Genomic DNA, 12,416 nt, shown 5'->3' with positions numbered 1-12,416 from the left:
TGTCGTCCTGTCCAGAGTGTCCATTTGCTGTGTTGATCTGTTCTCCACTTCCTGTCCGTCCACCCTACAGAGGGAACCTTTCTGTGTTCATCTTTCTACCATTCTAAAGGGGTTTTATGTGTTTTTTGTTTCTGTGTGTGTGTCTGTTTGTGTGCATGAGTTTCTGTGTGAGTGTGTGTCTGTTTGTGTGTGTGTGTGTGTGTGTGTGTGTGTGTGAGTGTCCGTGTGTGTGCATGTTTGTGTGTGTCTGGCTGCTGGAGGTCAGTGAATTAGATGAATCTTCAACCTGAAGTCTTCACATGTGAAGTGAAAGCTCAGGCAGCTGAGAACCAATCAGAAGCGTCGACTGAAAACTCATCTTCACACGAAAGGTCAAAGTCGAAGAGGATGACACCTCCTACAGATGGGTTTGTGTGTGTGTGTGTGTGTGTGTGTGTGTGTGTGTGTGTGTGTTTCTGTGTGCCTACTTGCATCATAAAAGTCTCGCCAACAGTAATCTGTAAATGTTTCCATATATGAAAAATGGACAAATGGGTTGTCAGATGTCAAACATATCTTCTCTGTCTCCATGTGGACATTCAGAGCAGACAGACACCTGAGGACCTTAAGGAGGACTGACGGAACACTGAACCCAGCACGACGAGATCCTTGACCTTTATATCAGACAGCAGGACAGATGGACAAATACCAGACGAGCTACAGGAGGTTCAACTGAGAGAGGGACAAAAAGAAGGAGACCTTCAGCGTCTCTGCTAGGGCTGGGCGATATGACTGAAAACTCTATTGCGATTTAAGTGTTTTATATTGGTCGATATTGATAATTATTGATATTTTTTATGACCTATTTAAAATAAGGACCAGGAGAAAAATACATTCAATTTAAACATTTTTATTTTAAATTGAACCTTCCTCTGATTAGAATCCCCTCAGCTATCAAGGCAGAAAGGAAATGTCAACACAACCATGGAAAACACTCAAATAATAAATGTCAAAAAAGTGTAAATGTCACACCGCGGTGAGGTATTGTCTTGTCTTGGGTTTTTGTCTCGTCATTTCCTGTTTTATTTTGAAAAGTAACTCTCCTCTCGTTTCAGGTCGCTTGCCCTTCCTCATGTCTCCAGTCTGATTGTCTCCCCGATTACCTGATTGTTTCCACCTGGTTCCCTTTTCCCTCATGTGTTCAAATAGTCTGCGTTTCCCTTTGTCTTGTGCCAGTGTGTTCGTCCCTGTATGATCACGCCAGCGGTCCTTGCCACAGCCTCAGGTTTTTGATATCGAAGTTCTTGTTTGTCTTCCTCTGATCTAGAGTGAATTTTTGTTGTACATTTAATAGACCAGTTTTAGTTTTCTTAGATTTTCTGACATAGGTCTTTCCTCGTTTTCGAGTGATTTTTCGTTGTAGTTTGTATTGTTTTGTTTATCCTGTTTATTCCTCCGTTGGAGTGATTTTTTGTTTACTAGCTTGTATAGTTATTCCTCCCATTGGAGTGTTTTTCTGTCCTTTGTTGTAGATGTTAGTTCTTTAGATTATCCTCCCTTTTGGAGCGCTTTCTGTTTGGTAATTTTGCATAGTCTCTTTTGGTTTCTTGTTTCTTTGTTAATGTTTCACAGCCGTGTGATTTCCCCTAGGGAAGATCACGCGTCAGATAATTTCATAGCCTCTTGTTTTCTCACTCTGCCCAGAGGTTTGTTCAAGACTTCTCAAATAAAGTCAGAAATTGTGAACGAGTCTCTGCATCTGAGTCCTGCTTTGAGCCCCAGTCTGACAGTAAAAATGTAAACAGAAACCTGAGGACTTTTTTTCTGCAGGTTTAGTGCAGAAAGTTCACGAGCTGATTCACCTTCTGCTGAATAAAATGTTTTCAGATATGTGCAGTGTTTTGGAAACATAGCAGAAACTTGACATCAGTAACAAACAAACAAACAAACAAACATGATGACAGCACAGTAACACTGACTGAACTATAAAACCAGCCTAGACATAAGAACAACTTCAGTCGCTCTTCTTACTCTGAACATACATGAACTGTTCAGTTATATTTTTATTATAAGAGCTGTTTGTAAGCTGGCTTCTCCTCAGTGCTCAGTGAAGCGTGTCTTTAGCTGTATGAGATGCCGCTGCCTCCGTTACGTCTTCGTGTCTTTTAGATGATTTGTCATCAGGCACTGAAGCAGATACCTCTGCATGGCGGTCAGCTGCTTGTCGGTGGGCTGCGGTTGGCGGACGTTGGCGAATACGGCTGCGCTCCAAAGAGTGAGCGCGGCTAAGCTGGTTCAATAAGTTTGTGGTGTTACTGGTCTTGGTGGGGACGACAGTCTTGCATAAGTTACAGACCACATTGGTCTGACGACGGTCCGACTTATAAAATCCAAAAAACTCCATACTGAGCTGACTTTCCCTGTTTTATCGACGATTTCTTCGCTCGCTGCAGCGCTCACTTTCTGTTTCTCATCTCACTCCTCGCGGAGCATCAAACACGTGACAACGAGATGGTGCAACCGAACTTGATACCGTTACATGATTGGCTGTTAGCGTGTCTCTCTCACTGATCTGCGATCACTCCCTACGTTGCTCAGTTACCTGAGAGCGAGTGCCTTTGTTCATGCAACCAACCTCGCTTCACAACTTCAGGTTTCTTCCGATGAAGAAAAAAAAAATTATCGAATGTTTTATCGAATGCATTTTTTATTGATATTGATGACGTGTCTATCGCGAGACATATCGCTATCGTTTTATCAAGTTTTATCGAGACAGGTGAGACACAGACGGAATGTAACCAGCAGACAGGTAGGTGGAGAGGTGAGACATGTATAAAGTGTTCAGAGATTAGTTACCTGATCAAACAAGCAGAGGATACGCAGAAAATATACACGCAGGCAGCTATATGTGTAATTGGGCAGGTATAAATCCTGCTTGTTGATTGGAGGAAATGAGGAGCAGGTGTCTTGGTTGGATAAGGTGATGTGGAATGGTGGAAAACTTGGCTGATGTTTTCAGATTTGATGTTTGATGTCCGAGCTGCACGGTGGCGCAGCAGGTAGTGTGCGTGCCTCACAGTGAGAAGGTCGCTGGTTCAATTCCTGGCTCAGGCCTTTCTGCCTGAAGTTTGCATGTTCTTCCCGTGCATGCGTGGCTTCTCTCCGGCTTCCTCCCACAGACCAAAACATGCTCATTAGGTTGATAGGTGACTCTAAATTGCCCCTAGGTGTGAATGGTGTGTGTTTGTGCCCTGCGATCGGCTGGCGATCGGTCCAGGGTGTACCCTGCCTCCCACCCATTGACAGCCGAGATAGGCTCCGGCCCCCCCGTGACCCCGAAAGGGATAAGTGGCATAGAAAATGGATGGATGTTTGATGTCTTTTAGCTTTTCTGTCTCCTCTCTTAGTTTCAAATTAATGTTTTCCAGTTTTGATCAACGAGCTGCTGAAAGTTGTTCGAGCGTCTCAGCTTCAGGAGGAAACTTCAGACTTCAATCAGACTTTTCATTGATTAAAAACAGAGAAAAGTGAGACTTCATTTCACAGATCTTTGTTGTATTCGTTTACAGGCAGATGATGACCAAGGCTTCAGGCTGATACTTCTTTCACTTTAATTAATTATTGATCTGATAACAAAGTCAGCTGATCGATTATTATTTGATTTTAGTCCCTACTGTACCACTGCTGTTGTGTTTATGAATCAGATCCATCCATCATGTTCACACCAGTTCAGAGTCACAGAAAAGAAAAAAGGGAACTCCTAACCTGAGTCTGACTGTGAGCTGCAGTTAAACATCATCATTAGACAGGAACAGGTGAGACTCACCTGTCACTGCAGAATGACATCACTGATAATCATAACTAGTAAGTGAAATGTGAACACACCATGGTCTGGACCAGACAGCTGAGCCTTGGTCTGATGAAAAGAGGTGACCTGGGTCCAGATCAAAGTAAATTGTCCTTTGGTTCATTTCTTGTGTGAAAACATTTTTTTGGATACTTAAGATTTTCATCTGAGGCATCACATGTCACAAAGAAAACAAGGCAGGCTTGTAGGCAGCCTGGTGTTGTCTGCTTTTGAGTTGATACTCATACAGTTGTGTGTTTCCCCCCCGTGGAAAAAAAGGGCTCCCCCGAAAGCATGGCATAGTTCGCACACTGAGTATCACAATAATCCAGGGATAGTTGTGTGTGCATCCATGGAAGCTTCAGGGCATTTAATCATTTGCAACTGGACTTTGTCAGTTTGTCTTGGAAGGCGTTTCGCCTCTCATCCGAGCAGGTTCATCAGTTCATGTGCACCGGACGAGATAGGACAGCTCTCGTCCAATGAAATGGTGTTAGGTTCAAGTATTTATCCTCTGAGTGAGGCCAACCCCCAAAACCAAGGATGAATCTATTGTGAGGCAGACGATCCCCCGTTAAGGCGGGTAGGGTGCGACCTTTGGGTGTCAACAACAGTCGTCTGCCTCGTTAGAGTCCTATTCTCATCATTGGGGGGCTCTTTGAGCCATGTGTGAATGGCTTTGTGTTTATTTTCAGAGGCTAAATTTTTGAATCTCTTTGGCAGAGATGAAAGGACGGCATTGTATGTGGGAGATAGGTGGTGTCTCAGACCCCCCCTCTGTTCAGAGATGGTTTTTCAACCTTGACATGGATGGCTTCTCCCACTCCTCTTTCAAACCATCTGTCTTCTCTGTCCAGAATATGCACATTTTTATCCTCAGAGGAGTGTGCTTCCTCCTCGAGCTGCAGGTAAACAGCTGAGTCTGGACCTGAAGAGTTAGCTCTTCTGTGTTGTGCCATGCGTCTGCTCAGCGGCTGTTTCTTTCCCATATATATAAGTCTGTCCATTCCTCTCTGCACTGGACTGCAGACACCAGATTGTTCTTCTGAGTATGAGGGGTCTGGTCTTTGGGGTGCACCAGCCTTTGTCTGAGAGTGTTCCCAGGTTTGAAATGTACCGGGATGTTGTGTTTGTTAAAGATTCGCCTGAGTTTCTCTGATACACCAGACACATATGGAATGACAATGTTATGCCGTCTGTCTCTCTTTTCTTCCTCTGTCACCCTGTTCTTTCTGGAAGCGGCTGAACTTTTCACAAAGACCAGCTGGGATAACCACAGGTTTTGAGGGCATCCCTCAGGTGTTTGTGTTCCTTGTCTCTGGCCTGTTGGCTGGTTGGAACATTATCAGCTCTGTGTTGGAGAGTTCTGATAACACCCAGTTTGTGTTCCAGTGGGTGATGTGAGTCAAAAAGGAGGTACTGGTCTGTGTGAGTAGGTTTTCTGTAAACCCCAATATGGAGGCTCCTGTTCTCTCCAATGTAGACATCACAGACCAAAAAAGGCAAACTCATGTCCTTGACATCCTCTCGAGTGAATTTGATGTTCTTGTCCACTGAGTTAATGTGCTCGGTGAAGGCTTGCACTTCTTGGCTTTGGATTTTTACCCATGTGTCATCCACATATCTGAACCAATGACTTGGTGTTGTTCTTTTGAAAGAGTTCAGAGCCGTTCTTTCCATGTTCTCCATGTACTGATTAGCCATAATGGGGGATACTGGTGAACCCATCGCACACCCATGTTTTTGCCTGTAAAACCCCCCCCTAAATTGAAAATAGGTGGTTTTTAAGCAGAGTTCCAGTAAATGGCATATTTGTTCCGGTCAACCAGTTGCGGGGCAGATCCCTGCAGGATTGTGAGACTAGACAGTGCTGAATTTGGGTGTAGACTGGGATTATAAGTAGCCCCAGAGAGCAGGATTTTTAACACTCCTGGATCAGGACTTTAAACAGGCCTGGATCAAGCATTGAATTTGGCCCTGTATCAGAATTTGTCTCAGGGTAGCTCTCATGAGGGCTCCTCTGTTCTCTCAGTTTGAACTGAATACAGGTTTAATTGATTACTTCCTCCCACCAGAAATTTCAAATTAAAAGTATTTCACCTTATGGCTTTTCATGTGGGGAGTTGTATTGTTGAAGTAGATCACGAGAAGAAGGATCAACTGGAGTTAATGAGAGTCTGGATGATTTCAGTTAAAAATAGAAATGATTGTTCTGATGAATTAATACTTATACACTTATCTGTCAGCTTTTTCCATCTTATTCTGGTAGATCCTGAGGCATTCCCAGACCAGATGACATATATAATCCACCTGGCAAGTTCTGGGTCGAGCCTGGGGGTCGGTCTCATCACAGTTGGACCTGCCTGGAAAACCTCTAAAGAAAGGGGTCCAGGAAGAATCATGATCAGACACCTAAGTCACCTCGGCTGGGTCCTTTTGAATTGAAGGAGCAGTGACTATTCTCTGAGCTCCTTTTGGATGTCTCAGCTCTTCACCCTATCTCCAATGCTGAGGAAAGTAATTCTGGTGGCTTGTATCCATAATCTCATTCTTTTGGTCACTACCCACTCATGACCACAAGTGAGGGCTGGAACGTAGATCAACAGGTAAATGAAAAACTTTCCAACCCCTCTCCAGGAGTTTGGTTCCAGAACCAGTGATATATACATCGACGTGAGCCCAACCTACCGCTTCACCTCCTGCACCGGGTCTGGGTCATTTTCTCTCAGAGATGAGACTTTCCATGTTCCCAGGACCAGTCTACAATGCCAGGAGTCAGCATGACTGGGTCCCTGCCTAAAAGGAAAGAAAGTCAATGGTTCATTATTATAGTGTAACAGTTTATTTAATAGTAAATCCAGTTTACTGACAGCAGCTGTGTGATCAGATCTTTTAATATTTAAACCGATTGATCAGAGGACGTTAGACACAATATGAAGTTCTTTGCCTTCTACTGTCACACAGTCAACCATCATAGATAGTCTTTGTTTAGTAACCCCCCTCCAAGAGTTCAGACTGTTGAGTCTCAGGTGTTCGGAGCTCTACAGCCTGCAGCTGATCTGATCTCAGGTGTTCACAGGAAGTGAATCAACTACAGCTTCAGGACAAAACACACACAGATGCACACACACACACACACACACACACACACATGGTCATAATTCCATCACTTTTAGGACATTATATACACTGACTGTCATGAACTTCTATCTATTTCCTGGAGACTGACCATAAATAGAGACATACGTGCTCCTTGCCTAACTCTTCCCATGTGACTTTGATTCATGATTTTACTGAATTCAACAGCAGCTCATGCTCAGAAACAGGACAGGACACTTGCTTGTAGCTGCTGATAGAATTCTAATTTTGTATTTCTTTTTCAAATTTAGTGTTTAAATGTTTTATTTCAGGTTTTCTTTTTTTAGACACCCAACTGGTTTGAATCTGTTTGTATGTTGTTTCATTGATATTTGGTCCATAAACAACTGGCTCTTCAGGTATAATGAGACTTTTAATTTGACAGATTGTCCCTCTGTTGGTTTTAAATATTGAGAGTCTTCTTCCTGCTCGTCTGTGATTGGTCACTCAGGTTTTGTGTGTGTGCTAATTAACGAATGAGGAAGTTGTGTCATCTCTCTGCTCCTCTGTGGACCAATGAGTGAGCAGGACGTTAATTAATTGACTGTTTGTGTCCTGTTCACCGGCTTCATTTTTTTTTTTTCTTTTGTTTCTAATTTTAGTTTACAATTGTATGTTTTATTGTGGTGTAATATCTGGCACATTTACAGATGTGGACCAATCTTCACTGAATCCCAGAGTTTATCTGACAGTTTGATTTTGATTTCAACTTTCTTTTTACAATATTGTCTGAAAATATGAGAAATCTGTTTAATATTTTAAAGTGTTCCACTAATAGTTATTAACTATTCATCATCAATACTACTACTACTACTAATAATAATAATAACACATATATTAGTCATCACCTCCAGATCTTTCTAGATAAATGTTCATTCTGTTTAAATGCAATGATTTCTCTCCGATTTAGAGATGCTTTCAGATGAAGCCAACAATCAGTAGGACCAGCATGCACCTGGTCAGAGAGCATGCTGGGAAATGTTTCAGGATGTTTGTAATGTGTTGCCTCAGTGTGTCTGTGTGAAGTGGAGCAGAGGATGTGCTGATTGTTTCCTATGTCGACCCAAAAAAACACAAGATGGATGAGGAGAACTCTTCCCACCAGAGTGCTGCAGGAAAATACACAAAATAAAATGGAACCATAACCCAGAAACGGACAAAAAACATGTTACAGTATTTTTCTGGTAAACAACAATTTGGAATTTCCCCTCGCGGGACGAATAAAGGCATATTGAATTGAACAGCATCTACAAACACACACACACACACACACACACACACACACACACACACACACACACACACACACACACACACACACACACAGTTGTGGGTTCAGTGTTCTGCTGAAGCATTAAACTCACAGTGTGTGTGTTAGCTTTCAGGTTAGATTTAAAGGCCTCGTCAGGTGAACTGTCTGATTATTCCAGAGAAAAGGGAACATGATGAGGGAGAGGGTCTCAATACTTTTTGCCAGGCTACCAAGCTGGACATATTAACTAAGCAAGTGGACTTCAAATCCACACTAAGGGCTCTATTTTCGATTCCGCCGCCATCGCAGCGCAGGCTGCCACCCTGCACAGTGGTATTTTTGTGCAGCGCAGGCTGCGCACAGCGCACTTGGTATTTTGGTAAACCGCCAGGATAGGCGTTGCAGCGCAGTAGGGGGAGGTGTCGGCATAATCAGCCGGTGGATTTGGATTTTCATTCCATTTCGGTCCACAACAGTTGTGTTGGGTTCTTTTGCAAATAACGACCACAGCTTTGAGTGATCACGGAGCCTCTTTATTAACTTGCTGCAACAACATTGCGTTTCTTTTTTAACTCGGCTGTAGTGCTCTCATGCAGTACTCAGACACCATCTGCGCATGGTCTGCCGTCTAGCGGTAACACAAACATAACATTCTGGACACCACATCCCCCTTACTGAAGTTAGGTTGACCCTTCTTACCTGTAAACACACAAAATACATTCAGAAAATCAAATTGTCTCAGTTCACATTGGTCACCTAACTATATTAGGACAAATGTAACTCATTTCCATTTTAACAAAATATTTTTGCTCTTCTTTTTAAACAATTATTCCATGAATAATATGACATTTTTATGCAAAAGCATCTGATATTGCATTTTTAAGGCCATTGTGAGAACTTCAACTCAGCATATATCAGAAACATTAATGGATAACTTTTACAGATTTAACCTTTTTGGTTTCATCACCTCTCTACCAAACCTAGTTCGCACAACACCTTGTTGTACAACACTTTGTTGTGCTTTTGGCTCAGAAACAGTCTCTGTAGGAGGGTTCCTTTCATCAGACTGAGTCACTTATGGTTCAGTCTGAGTCTCTGATATGGGTATAGGCACGAGGTGACTGCGGTTCCTTCTGATTGTCCCTTGTGGTCCACTGATGATCTAGGACTGTGGAGTTGGGTGGACAGATGTCACTGTGCCCTGTGCTTTTGCATCTGTGATCCAAACTGAGTCTCTCTGTAACAGTGATTCCAAATCTCTCATTCTGTGTCATTCATTGAAACATCTGTTTGTCTCACCCTTCCCTCCTTCTCCAAGTGACACACTTGCTGCAGATTTGGCACACATGGCTGCAAAGCCTCTGGAAGCATGGGCAAGGTGGTACGGAGTCTACGGCCCATGAGAAGCTGTGCCGGGCTGTAGCCATTCGCCAGCGCGGTGGTGCTATAGGCCAATAGGCAAGGCAAGGCAAATTTATTTGTATAGAACAATTCATGCACCAGGCAAGTCAAAGTGCTTTACAGAAGCATAAAAATACATTAAAATCATACATTTCAAAGAATGAGAGAAAGAAAGGAAGAAATTAGAAGAGAACAGAAAATATAAAAATAAAATAAAATACATTTAAAGGAAAATTAAAGTAATAGACAATAGTTCAGCATTTAGAATGATTAAAATCATTGAGCAAATATATTTACTTTAATCAAAAGCTTTAACAAATAATAATGTTTTCAACCCTGATTTAAATGAGCTGACAGGTGGTGCAGACCTCAGGTGTGCAGGGAGAATGTTCCACAGGTGAGGAGCATGATAACTGAAAGCTGCTTCACTTTGTCCCTGTCCCTGATGACCTGAGGGGTCTGGGTGCTTCATATGGAGTTAATAAATCTAGAATATATTTTGGTGCTAGACCATTTAATGCTTTGTAGACCAACAGACCAACAGTAAGATTCATTTTGTGGATGAAATCCAGACTGAAATGCATTAAAAAGATTGTTCTGCATCATGACAGCATTCGTTTGTTGAAACACAACCCTTTCAATAATTTTTCCTAGAGAGGGAAGATTTGATATTGGCCTGTAGTTACTTTACTGAAGCATCCAGATAAGGTTTTTTTTAGGAGAGGTTTTATTACTGCAGTTTTCAAGGCCTGGAGAAACTGACCGGACTGAAGAGAATTATTTATTATCTGCAACACATCTGGAGCTATGCAATGAAAAACATTAAGACACAAAGACAGCAGCTTTGAGTGATCACAGAGCCTCTTTATTAACTCACTGCAACAAATTGCACTTCTTTTTTAACTCGGCTGTAGTGTGTTCTCATGCAGTACTCAGACACCATCTGCATATGGTCTACCCTCCAGTGGTAACAAAGATTCTGGATAACACCACAACAAAAGCGACGTAAAAGTGCGCTGACGGCTCACCACCCCAGACCTGGTCAACTCTGTGCGCCGGCGGCGCTCTGCTGGGCAAGTGGATTTTTGTAAGCCGGTGGAGTCGTACGCTCACATCACCAACACCTCAGTCAGGTTTCCACAGTGTCTGGCATTTCACTGCGATCAATAATTAGCAACAGCCACGATTCAATGCAGCTATCTGAGTCAGCACATACAGTCAGACCTAAATTTATATATTTTGATCCGTATCTCATCTGACCACATCACAAGCGCGTTCGGCACGCGTAACGGTCACTCACCCTGACCGAATGTACACAGGTGAAACAGGGATGCGAACTAATCGGTTAACGTCGCTGTGCCAACCAGAAACAGCCGTGACGTCCTACAGAGCAGATATACTGCATCTGTCTCAGAGCACTGAGAGACAGAGAGACAGACACATGGAAAAACATGTGATGATCGCTGTCCGCTGTTACTCACGTCATTTCATTCCAAATACAAATGTCATCATAGTAAAGCTTAACGTTATCTACAAAGATGGAGTACATCATTGCTTTGAGGAGGATGAGGAGGATTTACCATCTAAGGACCTCATATTCAGACATGAGTGACATCAGTCTCCTCCTTGGAGAAGTTTGGGACACCTTCCTGTGCATCTCAGTCATCCTTGAAACTTGCCAGGTGCCTCGCCAGCGGCTTTCTTAAAGGTGAAGCGAGGAGCTGGTGTGATTGGTCAAGATTTGACTCGGCTGTGTCAAACCCACTTCTTGCCTTCTCCCCTCCCTCTTTCCGGGTTGCGCCGGTATATGTAAACAGCAGGCTCTCTAATTACTGGCAACCTGCCAAGTGCTGTCATTATTGTCAGAAGACACGTGTCTGTATTCAAAAATTAATCCACAAAACTAAATCCCTGCTCACTGCAGCTATGAGATAATCATCATTTTGCAGAAGCCGACTCTGTATCCCCATACAGGTTATAGACCAGACACAGTTAATCAATGCCAAATCACCTCTCTGACCAGCTCTAACTTCTTGGTGGGCCTTCTTTAGTAACCTCTGGTTTAAGGTTAGGCCTGTTGTTAGCGTCAGTGTGGGCTACCATGTTGCTGCAGTGGTGTTTTGCTGGGGTCCCCTGCTAGCATTAAACAACAACAACATTAACCAACTAAATAGATTTTCATCATAATTTAGGCTGATGAATCCCTTTCCCCTTCTACTTTGTCTGCACGTCCTCTGTTGAGGCTGCGTGCAGACAACCTGCACCAATAAGGAGAGCAGTCTGTATGAAGCCTGACAGGTGACACCTGCAGATAGTCAGATGAATTCATCTTTGATGTGTTTTACATTCAGACACAAACTCAACCCCCAAATATGAAAGCGAGGAGGCAAGACCCCCCTCCACATGCAAAAACACACATGCACACACACAACTCCTGTACTTCTGTCCTTGTGAGGACACTCATTGACATAATGCATTCCCTATCCTCTTTCCTTAACATTAACATCACAACAAAATGCCTCACATGAACCCAAGCCCTAACCCTGACCCCTAACCCTGACCCCTAACCCTGACCCCTAACCCTGACCCCTAACCCTGACCCTGACCCAGATGGTTAAAACTGAAGGTCCTCAAATATGCACCTGTACACACACACACACACACACACACACACACACACTCCTGCAGGCTGAGGTTGACAGATGTGTCATCAGTGTTTTTTAGGGTTGATTAAACATTAATGCAATTTGTCTGGAACCACAAGAGACAGTGTATGCATGTATGTGTGTGTGTTATAGC

The sequence above is a fragment of the Chaetodon trifascialis genome, chromosome 11 (genome assembly GCF_039877785.1).
Source record: "Chaetodon trifascialis isolate fChaTrf1 chromosome 11, fChaTrf1.hap1, whole genome shotgun sequence".
NCBI classification, from domain to species: Eukaryota; Metazoa; Chordata; class Actinopteri; order Chaetodontiformes; family Chaetodontidae; genus Chaetodon; species Chaetodon trifascialis.
The sequence above is the reverse complement of the archived record's forward strand: the minus strand, read 5'-3'. Positions refer to the sequence as shown.